Source organism: Sapajus apella, unplaced genomic scaffold, assembly GCF_009761245.1.
Source record: "Sapajus apella isolate SASKATOON/1434 unplaced genomic scaffold, GSC_monkey_1.0 scaffold45, whole genome shotgun sequence".
In the NCBI taxonomy this organism is placed as follows: domain Eukaryota; kingdom Metazoa; phylum Chordata; class Mammalia; order Primates; family Cebidae; genus Sapajus; species Sapajus apella.
The window spans coordinates 6,528,728-6,552,051 of NW_022436985.1; the positions used below are offsets into that span (position 1 = coordinate 6,528,728).

General features: G+C 34.6%; 1 protein-coding gene and 1 long non-coding RNA gene across 4 annotated transcripts in view; both read right to left on the reverse strand.

Annotated features, from left to right (window-relative positions):
- CCSER1 (coiled-coil serine rich protein 1) overlaps window positions 1–23,324 on the reverse strand; it is a 1,343,925-nt gene that overhangs the window by 113,542 nt on the left and 1,207,059 nt on the right. The gene's annotated exons all lie outside the window — the stretch shown is intronic.
- On the reverse strand, window positions 1,665–5,816 carry LOC116524523. The gene is made up of 3 exons (XR_004257371.1): window positions 5,678–5,816; window positions 4,298–4,303; window positions 1,665–1,676 (listed from the first exon to the last, which is right to left on the reverse strand). It is a non-coding gene; the product is annotated as an uncharacterized LOC116524523 (long non-coding RNA).

Here is a 23,324-nt window from a genome sequence, read left to right on the forward strand (position 1 = left end):
TAATTCCACAATAGCATAAAATATTTCAGATATGTATATCATGCCATATCTGTGCATATTTGAAACAAATATAAAATTTGAAACTATTTTTACTCTAAAAAGTCATGTTGTTTTCATTATGACATATAATTAAATGTTATATATAATGTACAACATCACTAGACATACATATAGAATTTATACTCAACCTGATACAATATTTAGTGATATGCAAGTGAATAAATTAATATGAATGAATTCCATGTAGAGAAAATTAAAATTATAGAAAATCTGAGAGATATGTAATATTATATTGAGCAGCTATATGGCTTTGTTCTTTCCTTTGTGTAACTACAAACTATTGAAAAATAATAACCTAAATAAAATTAGATAAATAACCATCCTGGTTAACTTAAATAGTTGTTTAAATAGTTGGTAGTGAAGCACCCATTCCCTGACTTACTATCTGTTCCATTAGAACTTTTACTTTATTTGATAACATACAAATAACTTAGTTTCTCGATTATTCTGCAGCATGACTCTTTGACCACATGTGTTTCAATACAGAAAACTTTTTGCACAACAAAATATCAGTAAGAATTGTGCAAATTAATTTCCCTTGAGTTCAAAGCATGCCTTGTGTATTTACTGAGTGAGTGCATCCTTCCTGCTGCCTCTGGACTCATGTCTCCCAAGGTTGGAGGTATTTTAAACATACACTACCAAAAAAAAAAAAAAAGTAAAAATAAGAACTTAAATTTCTAACAAAATTGAAACTATAATGCTACCTTAGTTTCCCACAATGTAACAAATCCTACTTTTTCTATTACTATTCCAAGGCAAATATATATATATATATATATATATATATATATATATATATATATATATCTCCTATATTTATTTTGTAAGGAGTTGTGCCGACTCTATTTTTAAATTAGTAGTTTATTTAATAATGGCCTATATACCATTAAAAATAGAAATAGCCTCTTTAAGCACATGTATATTTGGTTTATGTACATCAAGATTTCACAATCACATATTTTAGTTATATATATATTCAGCAGTTACTACGAAATGATTAAAATATTTATAGTAACATTATACAACAATAATCAATCCCCATAGAAAAAAAATCTAAGAGCAGACCTAAAAACATCTATAATTACCATGAAATACAGTTGAAATACCTTGGCATCCCAGGGCAACTGGTTCCAGGAATCCCACATCCTCATACCAAAATCAACTAAGGTTCAAGTCCCTTACATAAAATGGTATAGTAGTTGCATATAATCTACGCACAACCTCTCAAACACTTTAAATCTCTTTAGATTATTTCCAATACATAATACAATGTAAATGCTATGCAAATAGCTGTTATGCTGTATTATTTAATTTGTATTTTTAATTTTAATTTTCAAAATACTTTAATCCATGATTGAGTGAATTTGTGGGTGCAGAACTCATGGGTACAAAGGGCAAAGCAATGATTACAACTTTAAAATTATTATGTGTGTTTTCCTGCTTTAGTAGTCAAAAATGACTAATTAAATTTTGATAGTAATTAGTAACTGAAATAGTTCCTTTCTTGAAGGCCAAAAGTTTTAGAAGGCATTGTAATATTTCAAAAAAAAGTGTCTAATCTGCCACAAAGGCATCATTCAAGCCATATTAGATTTATGCTTTGACCAAGAGAACTACATGCTGATATTTTTTTCAGGAGAAGAATCAAATTATGCCCTCTTTCTAGATGTATGCCCTATAATTTAAAAGCAATTTCTAAGAAATATATTTTGATACAATTGATATTGTAAATATTTTTAATACATAAAATATATTTTCATAATAGTAAATACACTTTCCATGTACAGTCTTAAAATTTTAATAAGAAATTGCTAGGCCAATCAAGTGGAAGACATAATTCTCAATGAATTATAGTTCATTGAAATGAAATATATATAAGGTGGTGTAAAAGGATGAGCTTATATTCTACATTAAAAAGAAAACTTTTTTAAGTTCCTATTTTCATAAACTATATTTTCCTACATACTAATGATCTTCATTTCATCATTTAAAAATCTATTCGTGTACATATTCCTATTCAAAAAGTTATTAGTCTTTTTTATATATTTGTATGCAATGATCCTATTTATTTCTAAATGATTTAAATCATTGTTATTTTGATTTTTTCTTCCTCATTTCCATTAGAAGATACAATCCAGGTATATGAAGTAGGGAAAATAATATCATTTTAAGAGTCAAGCATTTCTGCCTGTACTAGAAAATGTGCCTGAATGCATTAGTAACTATCTTCTTTATGTATACTATGTTACTGAGCAGAAATGTTTTGAAAACACAGGCAGCTTGCAAAGGTTAGGTAATAACTGCATGGCAGATTGCAGTTCTGTTTGTAGGGCAAGAAGAGTACAAGCGAGTTCACTACAGGTGGAGATAAAAGCAGGAGAGTATTCAATCACCGGCTCCTGTTTCTTCAATAATATATGCTACTTTTTCCCTTCTTAATACAGGCCCATATTTTTGTTGTGGTGTAAAAACAATGAAGTTTCTATCTCATAATTCTATTATCTTTGTGCCACAAAAGAAAGGTGACATATATTATCTGAATTTCAAACATTTATTCATAGCATATATCTGTTATAATTCTGGAATAAAATATTTTCCCTGACATTTGAGGGTCTTTTCGTTGCTTGCCAAATCATCACTTTGTCCTCTACCAGAGCTCTGTAACAACATATTTGTGAAAATGATATTTAAGAAATGACAGCAAGGTTGATAAATAGGTACTGCCTTATTGTCATTTCTGATTCATTTTTTTTTTTTTTTACTGTTTCATACCAAAGAAATGTTATGGGAAATAGCTTTTTATCCATGTAGTAAGAAATGAATTCATGTCTACATTGACTTTTAGCTGAGAAATTAGGTATAGGGCGCTTGGATCAGTCTGAGATGTCAAGCCTATGAATGGAATTATAAATTAGAAGTGATCTAAGATTGATTTTCTACAATTATATCAAAAGTTTCCAAAATCATTAAAGAAATCCAAATAGATTCCAATGACAATGCTACTATTTTAACTGTAACAGCCATAGGTATCAATTTAGATTTTTGATTAGGTAAGACTGGTTGACAAGAGTTACTTGGAAAGTCTGTTTAAACACAGATAACTGTACCCTACTCTCAGAGTTTCTGATTCAGTGTTTCCAGTGTAGGGCCTCAAATATACCTGATTAATAGATTTCTAGGTGATGCTAATGCTACTGTTTTGGGGATCACACTTTGAGAATCACTGAAGAATTCATTAACAAGTGAACTATTTAGAGGCCAAAAATCACCTGTTTTCAAATAAAAGATAGTATGAATTTATACATTATATAAATCATAGGAAAATATTTAGGGATTATCTATAACTTTTAAGCAATGTTTACCTAAAACATGAAAATTTATAAATACATGTTATATAGAAATTGTTAACTATCATTCTTCAAATGTGCTATAGAAGCCAGAACTAATTCATTGATTTAATGATTTAGTTTAGTAAATATTCACTGACCCCAGTTAGTGTCAGTCATTTGTCTATGCACTAGTGACTGGGGATGGGAATGAGTGGTCATTTAACAAGAGTAGTCAAGAAAATCCTCAAAAGAGTTGACACTTGACCTGGAATACGTAAAGTTTTGAAAAGATCTAAGAATAGAGTGAGCAGTAGTTCAAGGTTCTAACGTAACAGAAAGCTCAAATAAGCTGAATATAGTGTTTTTCAGTTTGTTTCAAAATGCCATAGTAAATGCCATGTGAGTAAAGATTAAGATTGGACTTCTTTTGCCAAGTTCAGTGGCTGACAAGACAGCTGAATAGGAACAGCTCTAGTCTATAGCTCCCAGCTAGATCAATGCAGAAGGTAGGTAATTTCTACATTTCCAACTGAGATACCAAGTTTGTCTCATTGGGACTGGTTAGACAGGGTGCAGCCCACAGATGGCGAGCTGAAGCAGGGTGGGGCATTGCCTCACCCAGAAAGTGCAAGGAGTCAGGGAACTCCCTTTCCTATCTAAGGGAAACCATTAGGGAATGGATCGTGAGGAACTGTGCACTTGGGCCCAGATACTGCCCTTTTCCCCATGGTCTTCACAACCCACAGACCAGGAGATTCCCTCCAGTGCCTATGCCACCAGGGCCCTGGGTGTTTCAAGCACAAAACTGGGCAGTTGTTTGGGCAGACACTGAGCTAAGCTGCAGAAGTTTGTTTGTTTGTTTGTTTGTTTGCATACCCTAGTGGTGCCTGGAACATCAGTGAGACAGAATCCTTCACTCCCTTGGAAAGGAGGCTGGAGCAAAAGAGCCAAGTGATCTGGCTCAGCTGGTCCCAACCCCATGAAGCCCACCAAGCTAAGATCCACTGGCTTGAAAGTCTCACTGCCAACACAGCAGTCTGATGTTGACCTGGACACTTGAGCTTGGTGAGTGGAGGGATATAAGCAATTGCTGAGGCTTGAGTCAAGGTGATTTTACCCTCACAGAGTAAACAAAGCCCCCAGGAACTTCAAATTGGGTGGAACTCACTGCAGCTCAGCAAGGCCACTGTGGCCAGACTGCACCTCTAGATTCCTCCCCTCTGGGCAGGGCATCTCTGAAAAAAGGGGCAGCAGCCCCAGTCAGGGACTTATAGATAAAAACCCATCTCCCTGGGACAAAGCACCTGGGGGAATGAGTGGCTGTGGGAGCGGCTTCAGCCGACTTAAACATCCCTACCTGTCAGCTCTGAAGAGAGCAGCGGATATCCCAGCACAGTGTTCAAGCTCTGATAAGGGACAGACTGCCACCTCAAGTGGGTCGCTGACCCACATGTATCCTGACTGGGAGACACCTCCTACATGAGAGCTCTGGCTGGCATCTGGCAGGTGACACTTTGGGACAAAGCTTCCAGGGAAGGAACAGACAGAAATATTTGCTGTTCTGCAGACACTGCTGGTGATACCCAAGTAAATGGTCTGGAGTGGACCTCTAGCCACCTCAGCAGACTTGCAGCAGAGGGGCCTATTAGAAGAAAAACTAACAACCAGCAAGGTATAGTATCAACATCAACAAACAGGACTTCCATTCAGAGAGCCCATCCAACAGTCACCAACATCAAAGACAAAGGTAGATAAATCCACAAAAAAGGGGAGAAACCAACACAAAAGGCCTGACAATTCAAAAAACCAGAACACCACTTCTTCTCCAAAGGATCACCACTCTTCATCAGCAAGGGGAAAAAAACTGGATGGAAAATGAGCTTGACAAACTGACAGAAGTAGGCTTCAGAAGGAGGGTAATGACAAACTCCTCTGAGCTAAAAGAGCATGTACTGACCCAATGCAAGGAAGCTAAGAACCTTGAAAACAAAGTTAGACTAATTGCTAACTAGAATAACCAGTTTAGAGAGGAACATAAATGACCTGATGGAGCTGAAAAACAGAGTACAAGAACTTCATGAAGCATACAAAAGTAAAAATACCCAAATCAATTAAGTAGAAGAAAGGATATCACAGATTGAACATCAACTTAATGAAATAAAGAGAGAATAAAATATTAGAGAAAAAACAGTAAAAAGAAATGAATAAAGCCTCCAAGAAATATGGGACTATGTGAAAAGACTAAATCTACATTTGACTGGTGTACCTGAAAGTGACAGGTACACCAAGTTGGAAAACACTCTTCAGGATATTATCCAGGAGAACTTCCTCAACCTAGCATGGCAGGCCGATATTCAAAGTGAGGAACCACAGAGAACACTACAAAGATACTCCTCAAGAAGAAAAACCCAAGACGCAAAATCATCAATTTTGCCAAGGTTGAAATGAAGGAAAAAATGTTAAGAGCAGCCAGCGAGAAAGATCAGGTTACCCATGAAAGGAAGGCCATCAGACTAACAGCAGATCTCTTGGCAGAAACCCTACCAGTCAGAAGAGAGTGGGGGACAATATTCAACATGCTTAAAGAATTTTCAACCCAGAATTTCATATCCAGCCAAACTAAAATTCATAAGCAAAGGAAAAACAAAATCCTTTATAGACAAGCAAATGCTGAGAGATTTTGTCATCATCAGGCCTGCCTTAGAAGAGCTCCTGAAGGAAGCACTAAATACAGAAAGGAACAACCAGTACCAGCCACTGCAACAACTTATCAAATCATAAAGACCATCGACACTATGAAGAAACTGCATCAACTAACAGGCAAAATAGTAGCTAGCATCATAATGAAAGGATCAAATTCACATAACAATATTTAGCTTAAATGTAAACAGGCTAAATGCCCCATTTAAACTACACAAATTCACAAATAAAGAATCAAGACCCATTGGCGTGCTGTATTCAGGAGACACATCTCACATGCAAAAATACACAGCTAAAAATAAAGGGATGGAGTATTTGCCAAGCAAATGGAAAGTGAAAAAAAGCAAGGGTTGCAATCCTAGTATCTGAGAAAACAGAATTTAAACCAACAAAGATTAAACGAGACAAAGAAGAGCATTATATAATGGAAAAGGGATCAATGCAACAGGAAGAGCTAACTGTCCTAAATATATATGCATCCAATACAGAAGCATCCAGATTCATAAAGCAAGTCCTTAGAGACCTACAAAGAAACATAGACTCCCACACAATAATAGTGGGAGACTTTAACACCTAACTGCCAATATTACACAGATTAATGAGACAAAAAATTAACAAGGATATCCAGCACCTGAACTCAGCTGTGGACCCAGTGGACCTAATTGACATCTACAGAACTCTCCACCCCAAATCCCCAGAATATACATTTTCCTCAGCACCACATTGTACTTATTCTAAAATTGCCCACATAATTGGAAGTAAAACACCCCTCAGAAAATACAAAATAATGGAAATCATAACAAACTGTTTCTCAGACCACAGTGCAATCAAATTTGAACTCAGGATTAAGAAACTCACTAAAAACCACACAACTACCTGGAAACTGAACAACCTGCTCCTGGATGACTACTGGTAACGAAATTAAGGCAGAAATAAAGATGTTCTTTGAAACCAATGAGAACAAAGAAACAACATAATCTCTGGGACACTTTTAAAGCAGCATGTAGGGGAAATTTTATACTACTAAATGCCCAACAGAGAAAGCAGGAAGATCTAAAATTGACACCATAACGTCACAATTAAAAGAACTACAGAAGCAAGAGCAAACAAATTCAAAAACTAGCAGAAGATAAGAAATAACTGAGATCAGGGCAGAACTGAAGAAGCTAGAGACACAAAAAAAACCCTTCAAAAAATCAATGAATCCAGGAGCTGTTTTTTGAAAAAGATCAACAAAATGGACCACTAGTGAGACTGATAAAGAAGAAAAGAGAGAAGAATCAAATAGATGCAGCAAAAAATGATAAAGGGGATATCGCCACTGATCCCACAGAAATACAAACTACCAACAGAGAATACTATAAATACCTCTACACAAATAAACTAGAAAATCCAGAAGAAATGGATAAATTTCTGAACACATACAGTCTCCCAAGACTAAGCCAGGAATAAGTCAAATCCTTGCATAGACCAATAACAAATTCTAAAATATTGAGGCAGTAATTTATAGCCTACCAGCCAATTAAAGTCCAGGACCAGATGGGTTCACAGCCAAATTCAACCAGAGGTACAAAGAGGAGCTGGTAATAATCCTTCTGAAGCTATTTCAATAAAATAGAAAAAGAAGGAATCCTCTAATTCATTTTATGAGGTCAGCATCATCCTGATACCAAAACCTGGCAGAAACAGAATAAAAAAAGAAAATTTCAGGGCAATATCTCTGATGAACATCCATGCAAAAATCCTCAATAAAATACTGGCAAACCAAATTTAACAGCACATCAAAAAAAGCTTGCTCATCACTATCAAGTCAGCTTTCTCCATGGGATGGAAGGATGGTTCAACAAGTGCAAATCAATAAATGTAATCCATCACATAAACAGAACCAACCACTAAAACCACATGATTATCTCAATCGATGCAGAAAACACCTTTGACAAAATTCAACAACCCGTCATGCTAAAAACTCTTAATAAACTAGGCACTGATGAAACATATCTCAAAATGATAAGAGCTATTCATGACAAACCCACAATCAATATCATATTAAATAGGCAAAAACTGGAAACATTCCCTTTGAAAACCAGTACAAGACAATGATACCCTTACTCACCACTCCTATTCAACATATTATTGGAAGTTCTGTCCAGGGCAATCAAGCAAGAGTAAGAAATAAAGGGTATTCAATTAGGAAAAGAGAAAGTCAAATTATCTCTGTTTGCAAGTGACATCATTGTCTATTTAGAAAACCCCATCGTCTCAGCCCCAAATCTCCTTAAGCTGATAAGCAACTTCAGCAAAGTCTCAGAATACAAAATCAATGTACAAAAATCACAAGCACTTTTATACACCAGTAACAGAGAGCCAAATCATGAGTTAACTCCCATTCACAATTGCTACAAAAAGAATAAATTACCTAGGAACACAATTTACAAGGGAGGTGAAGGACCTCTCCAAGAATTACAAACCACTGCTCAAGGAAATAAGAGAGGACACAAACAAATGAAAAAACATTCTGTGCTCATGGATAGGATGAACCGATATTGTGAAAATAGTTGTACTGCCCAAAGTAATTTATAGATTCAATGCTATCCCCATCAAACTACCAATGACTTCTTCACAGAATTAGAAAAAGACAGTTTAAATGTATATGGACCTAATAAAGAGCCTATATAGCCAAGACAACCCTAAACAAAAAGAACAAAGCTGGAAGCATCATGCTACCTGACTTCAAACTATACCACGAGGCTACAGTAACAAAAACAGCATGGTACTGGTACCAAAACAGATATAAAGGCCAATGAAACAGAACAGTGGCCTCAGAAATAACACCACACGTCAAAAACCATCTGATCTTTGACAAACCTGACAAAAACACAAACAATGAGGAAAGAATTCCCCATTTAATAAATGGTATTGGAAAAACTGGCTAGCCATAGGCAGAAAGCTGAAACTGAATCCCTTCCTTAAACCTTATACAAAAACTAACTCAAGATGGATTAAAGACTTAAATGTAAGACCTAAAACCATAAAAGCCCTATAAGAAAACCTAGGCAATATCATTCAGGACATAGGCATAGGTAAATACTTTATGACTAAACCACCAATAGCAATGGCAACAAAGGCCAAATTCATAAATTGAGTAGCATCTGCACAGCAGAAGAAACTATTTTCAGGATGAATGGGCATCTTACAGAATGGGAGAAAATTTTTGCAATCTGTCTATCTGACAAAGGGCTAATATCCTGAATCTACAAATAATTTAAACAAATTTACAAGAAAAAAAATCAAAAAGTGGATGAAAGATATGAAGAGACATGTCTCAAAAGAACACATTTATGCAGCCAACAAACATATGAAAAAAAGCTCATCATCACTGGTCATTAGAGAAATGAAAATCAAAACCACAATGAGATACTATTTCACTCCAGTTAGAATGGCAATCATTAAAAAGACAGGCTACAACAGATGCTGGAGATGAGGTGGAGAAAAATCACTTTTACACTGTTGGTGGCAGTGTAAATTAGTTCTACCATTGTGGAAGACAGTGTGGCAATTCCTCAAGGAATTCTAGAACTAGAAATACCATTTCTAGAACTGGAAATTCAGCAATCCCGTTACTGGGTATATACCCAAAGGATTATAAATCATTCTATAGAGACACATGTATACGTATGTTTATTGCAGCACTGTTAACAATAGCAAAGACTTGGAACAAACCCAAATGCCCATCAATGATAGATTGGATAAAGAAAATGTGGCACATATACACCATGGAATACTATGCAACCATAAAGAAGGATGAGTTCATGTACTTTGTAGGGACATGGATGAAGCTGGAAACCATCATTCTCAGCAAACTAACACAAGAACAGAAACCAAACACTGCATGTTCTCACTCATAAGCGGGAGTTGAACAATGAAAACACATGGACACAGGGAGGGGAACATCACACACTGGGGCCTGTCAAGGGTTGGAGAGTTAGGGGAGGGATAGTATTAGGAGAAATACCTAATGTTAAATGACAGGTTGATGGTTTCAGTAAACCACCATGGCATGTATATACCTGTGTAACAAGCCTGCATGTTCTGCTCATTTACCCCAGAACTTAAAGTATAATAATAATAACAAAAAGATTGGACTAGATGTTTCAAAGAAAAATAAATTTAAAACAGCTCATGGAATTTGAGACCCGAATCAATGAGTGTGCTGAAGTTAAATCATAAGCACTATAAGGAACATTCCAAAGACACTGGCTGCTACTCAGGCAAGACTATCTGTTAGCTCATGACAGACTGTTAAACCAGAAAGCAACTCTATTCATTTAAAATTTGGGGTTATTCGTCCCTAGAACTAAAATATTTTTCTTTGTTCTTCATGAAGTTTTCATTGTTAGAATGTATGAGAATTTGAATTTCAGAATAAATTACTCTTGACAAAAATGAAGTATAATACAAATTGAATATTAATAAAGGAGTACAGGCTAGGTGTGGTGGCTCATGCCTGTAATCCCAGCACTTTGAGAGGCCAAGGCGGGTGGATCACCTAAGGTTGGGAGTTCAAGACCAACATGGTGAAATCCCGTCTCTACTGAAAATACAAAACTTAGCCAGGCATGGTGGTGGGTGCCTGTAATCCCAGCTACTCAGGAGGATGAGGCAGTAGAATTGCTTCCACCCAAGAGGCGGATGTTGCAATGAGCCAAGGTCACCCCATTGCATTCTAACCGAGGCAACAGAGCAAGACTTCATCTCAAAAAAAGAGTACAATAACAGGGACAATGATATTACAACTTAACTGACTTCAACAAGGCCTTTAAGTCAGGCCCATAAGAGAGGACATATTTTTTAAGCAGCCAGAAAGCTTAATCATACTGACCTCAGCCCATTACACTGATAGAAATTTAACATCAAATTCTTACCCTTTTGGCTGTTTTTCCCTAGCTTCTGTATATACCATCAGCACCTCTGCCAACACATTCTTTTAATTTTTATTTACTAGGCTACAGATTCACATTTACTAATTATCTTAAGACTCCATCTGGGCCACTATGATATGCTTCTGAGGAAACCCCAAATTCTTTTCTTTCCCACACATTTAGGGTTTGGGATGTGGCTGCTTGTAGCAAAGGCTAAGCTATCCCATTATAACTATTTTCCAATAATTGTATGTGTAGAGGGTTGACAATGGTATTTTGTGGAATAGCTTGCAATCCTCATATTAGGGGCTAACTTGTGTCCCACCAAAATTTATATGTTGCAGCTTTAATACCCAGCATGTCAGAATGTGACCAGTATTTGGAGATAGGGCCTTTAAAGGAGTGATTAGCTTAAACTGAGGCCATTTGGTGCATCCTCAACCAATCTCATTTGTGTTTTACAGGAAGAGGCAGTATTGATGCAAAAAGAGTCACTAAGTATGCACAACAGCAAAAGAAAAATAATGTGAAAACAGAGAGAGAACATAGTCATCTACAAGTCAAGGAGAAAAGCTTAAGGATAAACCAAAACTGCCAAGGCCTTGATCTTGTACTTTTAACCTCCAGAACTGTAAGAAAATATGTTTCTGTTGTTGAGCCACCCAATCTGTGGTACTTTGTTTTTGTTACGGCAGCCCTGGCAAACTAATTAATACACCATATCATTTCTGATTATGAAATCATTAAAACACTACATGTCACAATGATTGAAATAAAGGAAAGGAGAGGAGGAGAGGGGAGGGGAAGGTAGGGGAGAGAAAGGAAGAGGGAGGGGAGGAGGAGGGGAGGGAAAAAACAGATAAAATAAGAGATGATGGCTAACACTGACACCCACACACATGCACACGCTCTCTCTCTCTTCTTCTCTCTCTCACATACACATACAACCCCAAAAAAGTCACCTGACAAAAATGTAGTCCCAGTAGAACAATGATTTATAGATTGTGAATTCAATAGTGATTGAGAAGACAGCTGTAAAATATTAACATTTTCCTTAGAAGTAAGAAGTGTTAGGTTCTATCATTTAAAATTAGGAGATGCCCATGCCAGTGAGAATGATGATCATTAAAATGTCAGGAGACAACAGACGCTGGAGAGGATGTGGAGAAATAGGAACACTTTTACAATGTTGGTGGGAGTGTAAATTAGTTAAACCATTGTGGAAGAAAGTGTGGCAATTCCTCAAAGATCTAGAACTAGAAATACCATTTGACCCAGCAATCCCATTACTGGGTATATACCGAAAGGACTATAAATCATTCTATTGTAAAGACACATGCCCATATATTGTTTATTGTGGCACTGTTCCCTATATCGAAGACTTGGAACCAACCCAAATGCCCATCAATGATAGACTGGATGAAGAAAATGAGGCTCATATTCACCATGGAATACTATGCTTCCGTAAAGAAGGATGAATTCATATCCTTTGTAGGGACATGGATGAAGCTGGAAACCATCATCCTCAGCAAACAGAACAGAACAGAAAACAAACACTGCATGTTCTCACTCATAAGTGGGAGTTGAACAATGAAAACGCATGGACACAGGGAGGGGAACATCACATACCAGGGCCTGTTGGGGTGGAGGCTTGGGGAGGGATGGCATTAGGAGAAATATTGAATGTAGATGTTGGGTTGATGGATGCAGCAAACTACCATGGCACATATTTAATTATGTAACAAACCTGCAAGTTCTGCACATGTACCCCAGAACTTAATGTATAATAAAAAAAAATTAGGAGAAGGCATTTTAAAACAGTTATGCTCTAGACTGCTATTTCCAACATGGCAAAAACATCTCCTGGACTTAGGTGATATTTAAAAAGACAAGGAAACAACTGTAGTCTTCTGCTACTCAGTAATCCTTTGGAGCTGGGCAGAGATTTGTGAAGTGCTTTTGCAAAACAAAGTGCATAAAAATGAAACATTTCTGTCACAGTACACAGAACAGAAAGAGACAAAAACAAAGATTGGTGTCACTCTCAATGACATTCACATTTGCTATAGTGGAGCAAGTAGTGTTAGAAAATATTCAACAAAGTGTTTTATTTTGCTGATGTCAATTTCATAATTTCAAAATAGATCCTTAAGTTGTATTGTTTTCATTTTATTTTAACTTCGTGTATAACTTCTCTTGCTAATAACTAGTGAAACAGACTATTTGCAATTGTGTTACTACATTAAACTTATGTACATTTGCTTAATCATAAAAAACAAAGTCACAAGCATATATTACTAAAGTGTGTTCAGGCTAATACTAGTAACAGTTTATATAACAGATTATTTTACAGAGCAAATAAAAAATCTGCAATGCCACATATAAAAGATTGAATTATAAAAGGTATTTTTATATATTTCTTAAATTCTATATCAAACACAATGTCTAGAATTTGACTGAATAAGCAGGTCTCTTGTGGTATATATAAAGTAAGTATAGAGATATAAGTAATGTCATCTATACGGTCAACTGAACCATTTATAGCTTCAAAATCTGCCCATAGTTATATTATTCCAAACTTTGACATTAAAAAATATCATGTTTAAGTACACTTTTTAAGTACATATACTATATACCCACTAATTGTTTCTGATATCTAGTTTTGGCATTTTTAAAGCAGCACTAAAATTTAATACATTTGTCTGTCAATCTGAATGCAGAATATCTGAGACTGTTATGATTTTTTCATCTTTTTTAGTGACTGATCTTTATTGAGACTATCCCAAATATTCAACTTAGTTTAAAAAAATTATGTAATTATACTTTTAAGCAATTTTCTATAATATTTAACTAAATGACTTGCTTTTCTATAACAAGGTCAATTGAGTTCTTTATATTTAAGATGAATAAAAACAGACTCTTGAAAATAAAAAAATTTACTTGCAGAAATAATGTAATTGTCCAGCAGCTAAAATGTAGTTGAATAGTTCTAAAGTTAGCAGGAACAACTTGTAATTATATTTTATAGAATAATTGAAATCAGTCCAACAAGTTATTAATACTTTTGAAACGCTTGGGATCAACTGATTTTGTTGAAACAGTTTTCAGAAAACACTGAACAATGACTTCTAGATTCCTTTTCATGATCATAAGCTATGTCTACAAACTTATAAACAAATAAATATTATTTGGGTATTTGCCACCCGATGAATTAAGATTATTGTCTAGTGGTCAAGAAAACTGGAATGCAGTTCTAATTCTTTATTCTGTGACCCGGAATCAGTCATTTACTATCTGGGCTTTTGATTTCTCCTCTATTTGCAAAATGACAGGAGGAACCATATGCCCACTAGCTCAAAGATATCTTTATGTTTACCAACACGAAGAATATACTACACAAGTCATTGTTGATTGGTGTGTTGTTTTAAATGGCATTAATAATGTAAAAATATTAGTCATTTTCTCTTTCACATTTAGAAAGCCACAAGTGAAAGATAAAATCCTTTGTTTTCAGTAAACTTTGGAAGTTATTATAATAAATTCTGTATTAATTGCTTTGATTTTTTCAACCTTTTGGTCATTTATTTAGCATTATAATCATAACAACTTAACATACAAGTGTAAAACTACTTGAAAGATACTTTTTTAAGTTAGATGATAGGCTAAAATATTACTAAATGTATAGGACACTGTAAAGGATATCATGTTTAATCTTTCCTCAGAAAGTAAATAGAGGAAAAGTATTAATTAAAAAATTGGAGCTATAAATAATTTTGCAAAGCTTTAAATCCAAACCCTACATTTCATAGCTAAAATTATGTAAGCTAAGTATTACAGTGGATTAGTAACCCATGGTCTAGAATCAAACTTCAGTGTTTTTGCCACAAACACTATAGTATCTTCTGAAGGAAAACCAATTTAAAAATCATCTGAAAGCTATGTGACGTGTCTTCTTTTGAGAATTCTGTTAAGTTCTTTGGCCCATTTTTAAATTGGATTATTATTATTTTTTGCTGTTGTTAGAGTGCCTTATCTATTCTGATTATTATTCCTTTGTAGAAGGAATAGTTTGTAAACATTTTTTCCCATTTTGTGGATTGTCTCGTCATTTTGTTGATTGTTTCCTTTTTTATGATGAAGCCTTTTAGCATGATGTAATCCCATTTGCCACTGTTTGCTTTTGTTGCCAGTGTTTTTTGAGGTCTTACTAAAAAATTTCCTTGCCTAGACCAATGTCCTAGAGCATTTCTCCAATGCTTTCTTCTAGTAGTTTCATACTTTCATATCTTATGTGTCAGTCTTTAATCCATTTTGATTTTATTTTGTATACAGAGAGATAGTGAACTAGTTTCATTCATCTGCATATGAATAGCCAGTCTTCCCAGCATGATTTGTCAAAGAAGTTGTCCTTTCTCCAGTGTATGTTTTTTATGCTTTTGCTGAAAATGATTTGGCTATAAATGTGTAAGATTTATTTCTGAGTTGTCTATTCTGTTATTCTGTTCTATTTGTCTATGTGTCTTTTTTGTTTGTTTGCCAGTGCCATGCTATTTTAGTTACTATAGCTTTGTGGTTTATTTTGAAGTCAGGTAATGTGATGTCTCCAGCTTTATTCTTTTTCCTCAAAATTTCTTTGGCGATTTGAGGTCTTTTGTGGTTCCATATAAATTTTAGGATCATTTCTTTTTTAAAATTTCTGTGAAGAATGTCATTGGTATTTTTGTGGGGATTGTACTGAATCTGTAGATCACTTTGTGTAGTATCTACATTTTAACAATATTAATTCTTCCAAGACATACGCCTTGCCAAAAGGTACATGAAAAATTTGTAACATCACTAATCATAAAGGAAATGAAAATTGAAACCATAAAAAGATATCTCACCCCAGTTTAAATGTCTATTTATTGCCAGAAAGACAGAAAATAATGCTTGCAAGGATGTGGAGAAAGAACACTCATATACTGTTGATGGGAATGTAAATCAGTAGGGCAACTATGTAAAACAATATAGCAGTTTCTCAAAAAATTAAAAATATAACTACCATATAATCTACCCATCCTGCTGATGAATATGTATCTAAAAGAAAGGAAATTAGTATATTGAAACACTTCCCACCTCCACTTCCATAATTATTCACAATATCCAAAATAAGGAAAAAAACCTAAATGTCCATCAATATATGAATACTTAAAGAAAATATTTTATATATACACAATACTATATTATTCAGCCATAAAAAAAGAATAAAATCCTGTCATTTGCAACAACATAAATGGAACTGGAGGATATTAGGATATTATGTCATGTGAAACATGCCTGATACAGAGAGACAAATATCACATATTCTCACTCATATGTGGGAGCTAAAAAAAATAATCTCATGAATATAGTGGGTAGAATACTGGTTACCACAGACTGGGAAGGGTAGAGGGAAGGAGGAGATGAAGAGAAGTTAGTTAATAGTAAGAAAAATACAGACAGAATGAGTAAGTTGTAGTGTTTGGTAGAACAGTAGGATGATTACAGATAATAAGAATGTACAGTATATTTCAAAATAACTAGAAGATTTGTAATGTTCCCCACACAAATCAATAACAAATATTTGAGAAGACAGATATCTCTATTAATCAGAAGAGAAAGAAAAGGTGGCGGGCGGGTCAACTTTTACTAAACTAAGTGCAAAACACCATGATTCTTAACACATCCCACTCAAAACTCTGTGTTTTAAAATTACAAGAGAAGGTATTATTACCCCCTTTTATCAATGAGGAATATAAGGTAAGAGTTTATATAACAAGTTTGGGGTATTGGTAGTAAAATGAATAACACCTGATTTGACTGCAACATTAAATGTGTGCCTTCATACCATATCAGGCTCATATCTGCTCTGAAATCACATTAAAATTTGCAAGTGAAGTAAGAACACTTCTTATTTACTGTGCCCATTTTAAAAAGATACTGACATTCAGGATCTAAAGGAGAAGGCCTAGCCATATTCAAGAATATAAAGGTAAAATTAATGCACATTAAATACACACACACACACACACACACACACACACACCATGGTTTAAAAAATAGGTCACTTACAAAAGAATGACAATTGTCTTGGACAAAAGAATTCTCATCAGCAGCAATGCATCACTGTAGAGAGTCTAAGATTCATGGTTTCTTATATAAGGCTATCCCACCTTTCTCCCAACAGCAACTTCCACCAGAAAATAAAAAGAACCCAAAGCACCTTTATTACCCAATGCTCAAAATTAGCTACATCTTATACAAAATTTATAAATAAATAAACATGCAATGATAAATAAATAAGGATAAAACAGAAAGTACAGTTTTACGATGAATCATATTATTACGTTCCACTTTTTGTCCCTCAAATTTGGAGGGCAATTTTTATATGTGTGTGTTTGTGTGTATGTATACATGCATGTGTGTGTACACATGTGCCTAAATTTAGCCACAAGAAGACTGAGAGAAGAAAAGGATACTGTGAAGAAACTCCCCAAATTGGAGAGTGTGTTCATGGATTGCAACATATCCCATCATAAAGCAGCCTGGTGTGGTAAAACATAAATGAGACCTACTATCAAACACTGGCTTACGACTTATATTCCTTATTTCCCTCAGTCTTCCATTTAAAAATTTGATATAATAATTATCCCAGAGAATTTTCTTTTAAGAATAGTACAGAATGATTTGAATTAAAAAGATTTATAAACTGTAAATGTCTATATCCATATCAGAATGCTAAAATATTGTACATATTTATTGAATGTATGATTATATATACAATTATATAATTGTAACACAATATAAGAAATAATAATTTATTGTCCATTATTAATTCAATTTTAGTTTCCAGTCTGGAAGTTTAAATTATTTTAAACTGTTGGACAAAGATTTTAATCCATTTTGTGGTATTATATGAACAATAATGAAAACACTTATGTCACATACAAAGGTTTTTTGTTTCTTACTGTGAATTGAATCTTGATATCATCCAGTGTTTAACTTCTCATCTCAGTTTTACTGTGTAAAAATCACCACAATTTTGATGATGCTATCCAAGGAAATTAGATAGAACATACAAAATACAGCATTAGAGTATTTGTAACGCATTACTCTGAAAATCTAGAACACTGGAGAAACTTAGAGAATACACATCATTACTTTTAATGTTAATATATGAATCATATTCTCTAAAATGATTTGGGAAGGTAATTTGAAGGAATAATACTTGTTTTTCAGAACAGTCTCTTTGAGGTTAACAAAGAAAACTCCACAGACTTGATTAAAACATATTTGGAAGATGTGGCCAAGCCTGGATGCCTAGTCAGCTATCTCAAGATAAGATCCACATATGAAATAAAACTAGGGAAACGAAATAACAGGCCCATAGTTTTGAGTCTCATACACATAATAAAAATAATAATTATTATTTTCTGAGTGCTGACAGTGTGCCAGGTATGGGCTAAGCTCTTTGACACTCTTTTAATTCATTTTCACAACAAACTTAACAGGTGTATATCATGATGTTAATTTTATAACTAAGAAAACTGAAATCAAAACGTTAACTAAATTGTCTGAGATAAAAGTGCTAGTTAGGGTTGGAATTTTAATCTAAGTCTGTTGAATCCAAAAACCCTGTTCCTCCACTGTAACACGGTCCTTCCAAAACACTCCCATGACTAAGAAATCCCAGACCAAATGAGGTACAAACCCACAATCTCTAACTAATGAGACCATTACTTGATTTCTGTTCTTTTGTGATTTCTACTGGGGAGGACTTAAAAGGGAATACTTTATGAGTCAACTGTGAAAAGAGCTTCTTCATGGAATCACCAGGATTTGTTTTTCCATTGTATGCCCTACTCAGAGCTTTCATAATGAAAATTACTTTCTAAAAGCATATGGCCTTTTACGTTATCTTTTCCACTTATTAAAAATGTTTACAATGAACAATAACTTTCCTTACATTCCAAATTTGCTCATCTCAAGGCGAAGAAGCAAAGAATTATGTTTTCCGTAATACCATATGATACTGGACATTGGCAAAACATGCAAAAATATAAAATATCATTTGGAATTTGGAGTTGATTGTAACCACAGCTTAACTAGGGATAACATAGATCACAGATGTCTTATCTGTTTCTATGAAAACAAGATTGTCAGAGAAAAAATCTAGAATATCAGGAAAGGCATTCATCCATAATCTACCTAGCTGCATCTTTGACAGTTCTTGCTGACCATTATGTGACATAAACTGTTATGATGATTGATAATGGGGACAGAACAATGTCCAGAGGAAATAATTTGCAGGTAAATTATCTAACGAATTTTTGTGAGAGTCTCTGCTATGCTGTTGTTAAGAACTTGTCCTGAGTTATGACCTGTGATACTGCTAACAGCTCCTAAATAATATAATTTCATAGCCCCCAAAATCTACAAAAGAGCCAGGTGAGGAGATTGAGCCTATGAATGTGTCTTGGTACTGGTAACAAATTTTACAATATCAAAATACCAGTGGTTATTACAGGAAAAGATTTTCACTCAGACACAAAATTTGTCACTTTCTAATTATGAGCAAAATAAAACAATTCAGATTTCATTTTACATCTACAAGTAGCTTTTGGAAAGATATCATGTGGTATGAAAAGGCTTGTGTGCTTCTCATCAGTCCAAAAAGAAAATATTGGGGTTTACTATTGATTGATACAATGGGAAAAAATCTAAAATCTTTACCAAGTAACACTACAGACTCAAGTAAGAACACTGTAGACTCTTGAGGTCCCTTTGTTCATGTTAATATCAATTCCAGCCAAGACATTTTAATGACAATTTTAATTGTTTTACAACTGTCTTGGAAGCTTGTCATATTGCAGCACTTAGAGATGCTATCATAATAGCCTGTCTCAAGAAAGCTTCAGCGAAGCCCTAAAACGAAAGCTCACCAGTTGGCAAAGTCCCAAGTTGATAAAGTACAAATGAATTGGAAATTCACTAGGTAAATAAAAGCTCCAAGTCATTTAAAAAACAATGAAAAACAGGTCCCTGCTTTCACATGTGCCAAGTGAGTTCTAAAATGAGACCTAATTTTTTTTAATTAAGGACTTAAACTCTTTAGATGTTTTTACAGCAACATGGCAAAAGTATATCCTTATGCCACAGACACAAAAAAATTATAACATACAACAGGCAAAGGTGTTAATACTGCAGGTACCTCTGAAATCCTCCTTAATCAGTTTGAAGGGAAAAGGATATCACCAAGTGCTGCCAGATCTAGTGAGAGCTGTTTACTACATGCAGCAAAACAAGCAGAACGTATCTCAGGGGAGTGCGTCATCACGGCTTTCTTAATAGCCTATCCATATTAGCTCATGACAACTGTGAGAGCAGCACACTCAGATCCATCCACAGAGGCTGGATCACCGTGGACCTGAATGATCTCATCTCCTAGGTGGTCTGACTGTTTTAGCCGTCTGTGCACAGTCTGAGTCCAGCAATTCATTTGGGTAGATTACACTCATGGTAAGGTTACTGGATATGCTTTCCACAGCATAGTATTTTCTCTTAATGGTGTTTCTATACTTCAAATTCAGTGATGAGGCTACTGAAAGTCTTCTTTGATGCATTACATCTTAACATTCAGCCTTACTATCTTATATTTTGGCCCAATTAGATGCATGATTTAGCTCTGAAGTAAATGTTGTTGAATTGGACAAAGTATTAAAATAAAGATATGATTAGCCCATGGCACTGTAGATGTCATTTTGGCACGAGTTACACAAGTAGGCTTTTTGTATTTACAGATTTAACAGTTGGACCTTCAACCTGAAATCCATGAAGATAATTTGAAATTTTCCTAAGACACACATTTGCATCATATACATTAAAAAATGCAGTGATAAGTTTCTTAGCTTATGAATGAGCAAAGCAAATGGATTGATATTAATGTATCAGTAATATTTAATCTTTGTCTAAGCATACATATTTTTGTGGGGGAAAGAGGGGAAATATGTTCTTATTTGAATATGGAGATTTGCAGAGGTCTTATCAATATCCCTTGCAAAAATCAAGGATTTGCTGGCAGATGGTGGATTACCAGAACTCACAGCAGATATGGCTTATTAATTTTCTCTGTACACAGCTAAGATTCCTAAGATTCCTCTGTACACAGCTCTCCAGGTAACCACTACTATTCTAACAGAATAGGCATGAGAAATGAAAGTCTATATGCTGGCTAAATGGGGTGGCTCATGCCTGTAATCCCAACACGTTGGGACAGTCTGTCTCTAAAAAAAAAAAAGAAAAAAGAAAAAAATATACATGTCATACCCAGTGTACTCTGTATAAAGCAGCACACACTGGATCTCATTTGATTTTTTAACCATTTTAGTCTTATATAATATAAATATTGTTAATAAAATGAAAATATTAATTGCAGTAGAAGAAAGCTAGACTATTTAGGAAGAAGGAGGAGGAATAGAATTATTTCCACCTACAAAGGATTTAGATACCTTCTCTATTAGCATCCCTAGCACCCAAGTGTCCATAACTTTACTTCAAATTCAACGTTCAGTTTAACAACATAGTTTTACTTGCTAAACTTCTTCCATGATTGCACCACTTAGTACAGGGCACTGGGAAATCACTATTAACTCTCTTCCAAAACATACAAAATTAGCCTTATTTGCTTTTTAATGTGATTTCTAGATACTTATTAATAAACACCATAAATCCAATGTAGAATTGTTCAAACAACATGCATAATTATTGTTGAGTCACTTCATGTAAGGCAGTCATAGCTAGTTAAGGATTTGTACATAGAATGTTGAATATTTGACCTAAGTCAACCTAGGGAAGTTCTCTAGGGCTTAGTCTAGACTGGTATGGCTCTGTTTGACCCTAAACTTTTAAGCCCACTGAGACATTCAAGTCAATGTGAAGGACAACAGGGTGAAAACTACTTGCGGGTTTTGGGGTACCCCAAGACAAGAAACAGAATGAACACACACTAGTTGATAGGTTTCCAGGAAACAAATTAAGCTGAGCCAAAAATCTGCCATAAAAGCATTATTAGGCAAAAATTATTATATGCAGTCCACCTTTTCTTAGAGTCAGAACTTTTTTAAAAACTATGTTCTATTAAAGTGATTCTTAAAGTACTTATGTCTCATTGTTATCTATTTTATAGCAGGCCAGAGGGTTTTTTCAGCTAAAATATCAGGTTTATAATTAGGATTCCCATGATATAAAGTTTATCTTGCCTAAAGATATGGGTAGCTTGTCAAAGATTTGAAATCTGTACATACACACCATGGAATTCCATGGTGTGTATGTACAACATTTTTTAATCCAGTCTCCCATTGGTGGGCATTTGGGTTGATTCTATGTCTTTGCTAAGAACTTGAAATTTTAAATTAAGATCTGATTTGAAATCCTGGCTAGGGATGTTACTTCCTGTGAGACCTGGGGTGTGGATCCTACCATATCTGAGCCTCTGTTTTCTCCTACAAAATGAAGCTGAAAATATTGCTTCCTACCTTGCAGGGCTGATGTAAGAAATAATTTATTGGAGTGTACAAGGAGAGCTTGTAAAGTACTCTATACATGTTAGCTGCTGATCTGGTTTGGTTGGTTTGGTTTGGTTTTATGACTATTAACTACTTCTGTTCATTAGCAAGTTAGGTTCCCACCTGGTCAGCCCACAGAACTGCCTAGGCCAACAGTCCCTGTACATCTCCCTTCCCCATTTCAACTAAACAGCCTATGAGGGGGAGACTTACATGCTCCCTTCTTTTAAAATGTAAAATGAGTGTTTATATAAAAATTGACTTAGCCATTTATTGCATTTTTGGAAAAATAAAAGCTATTTCAAGACAAGTTAAAAAAAAAAAAAAAAAAAAAGAAATCTGTAATACACCAGAAAATTAACTGATAGTATGAAAGATCCAATGCAGATTTGGTATATTAGATAAATCTGCATTGGATCTTTCATATTATCAATTAATAAAAAGTAGTGCAAAATTAATTGATAATATGAAAGATTAAATGTAGATTTGGTATATTAGATACATCTGCATTGAATCTTTCATATTATCAATTTTCCACTACTTCCTTTTTCTTTTCACTTTTCTAATCAACTAATAAATTATTTTGAACAGTGGACTGTAACATTTAGAAGGCAAAGCTTCTAAGATTAGATGATTTGTTTAAATAAGAGATTGACTTTGGCCTAATACCCTTTAAAATTATATGGATATATTTATGATAGCCTTAGTATCACCACTGAGATATGAGTCAA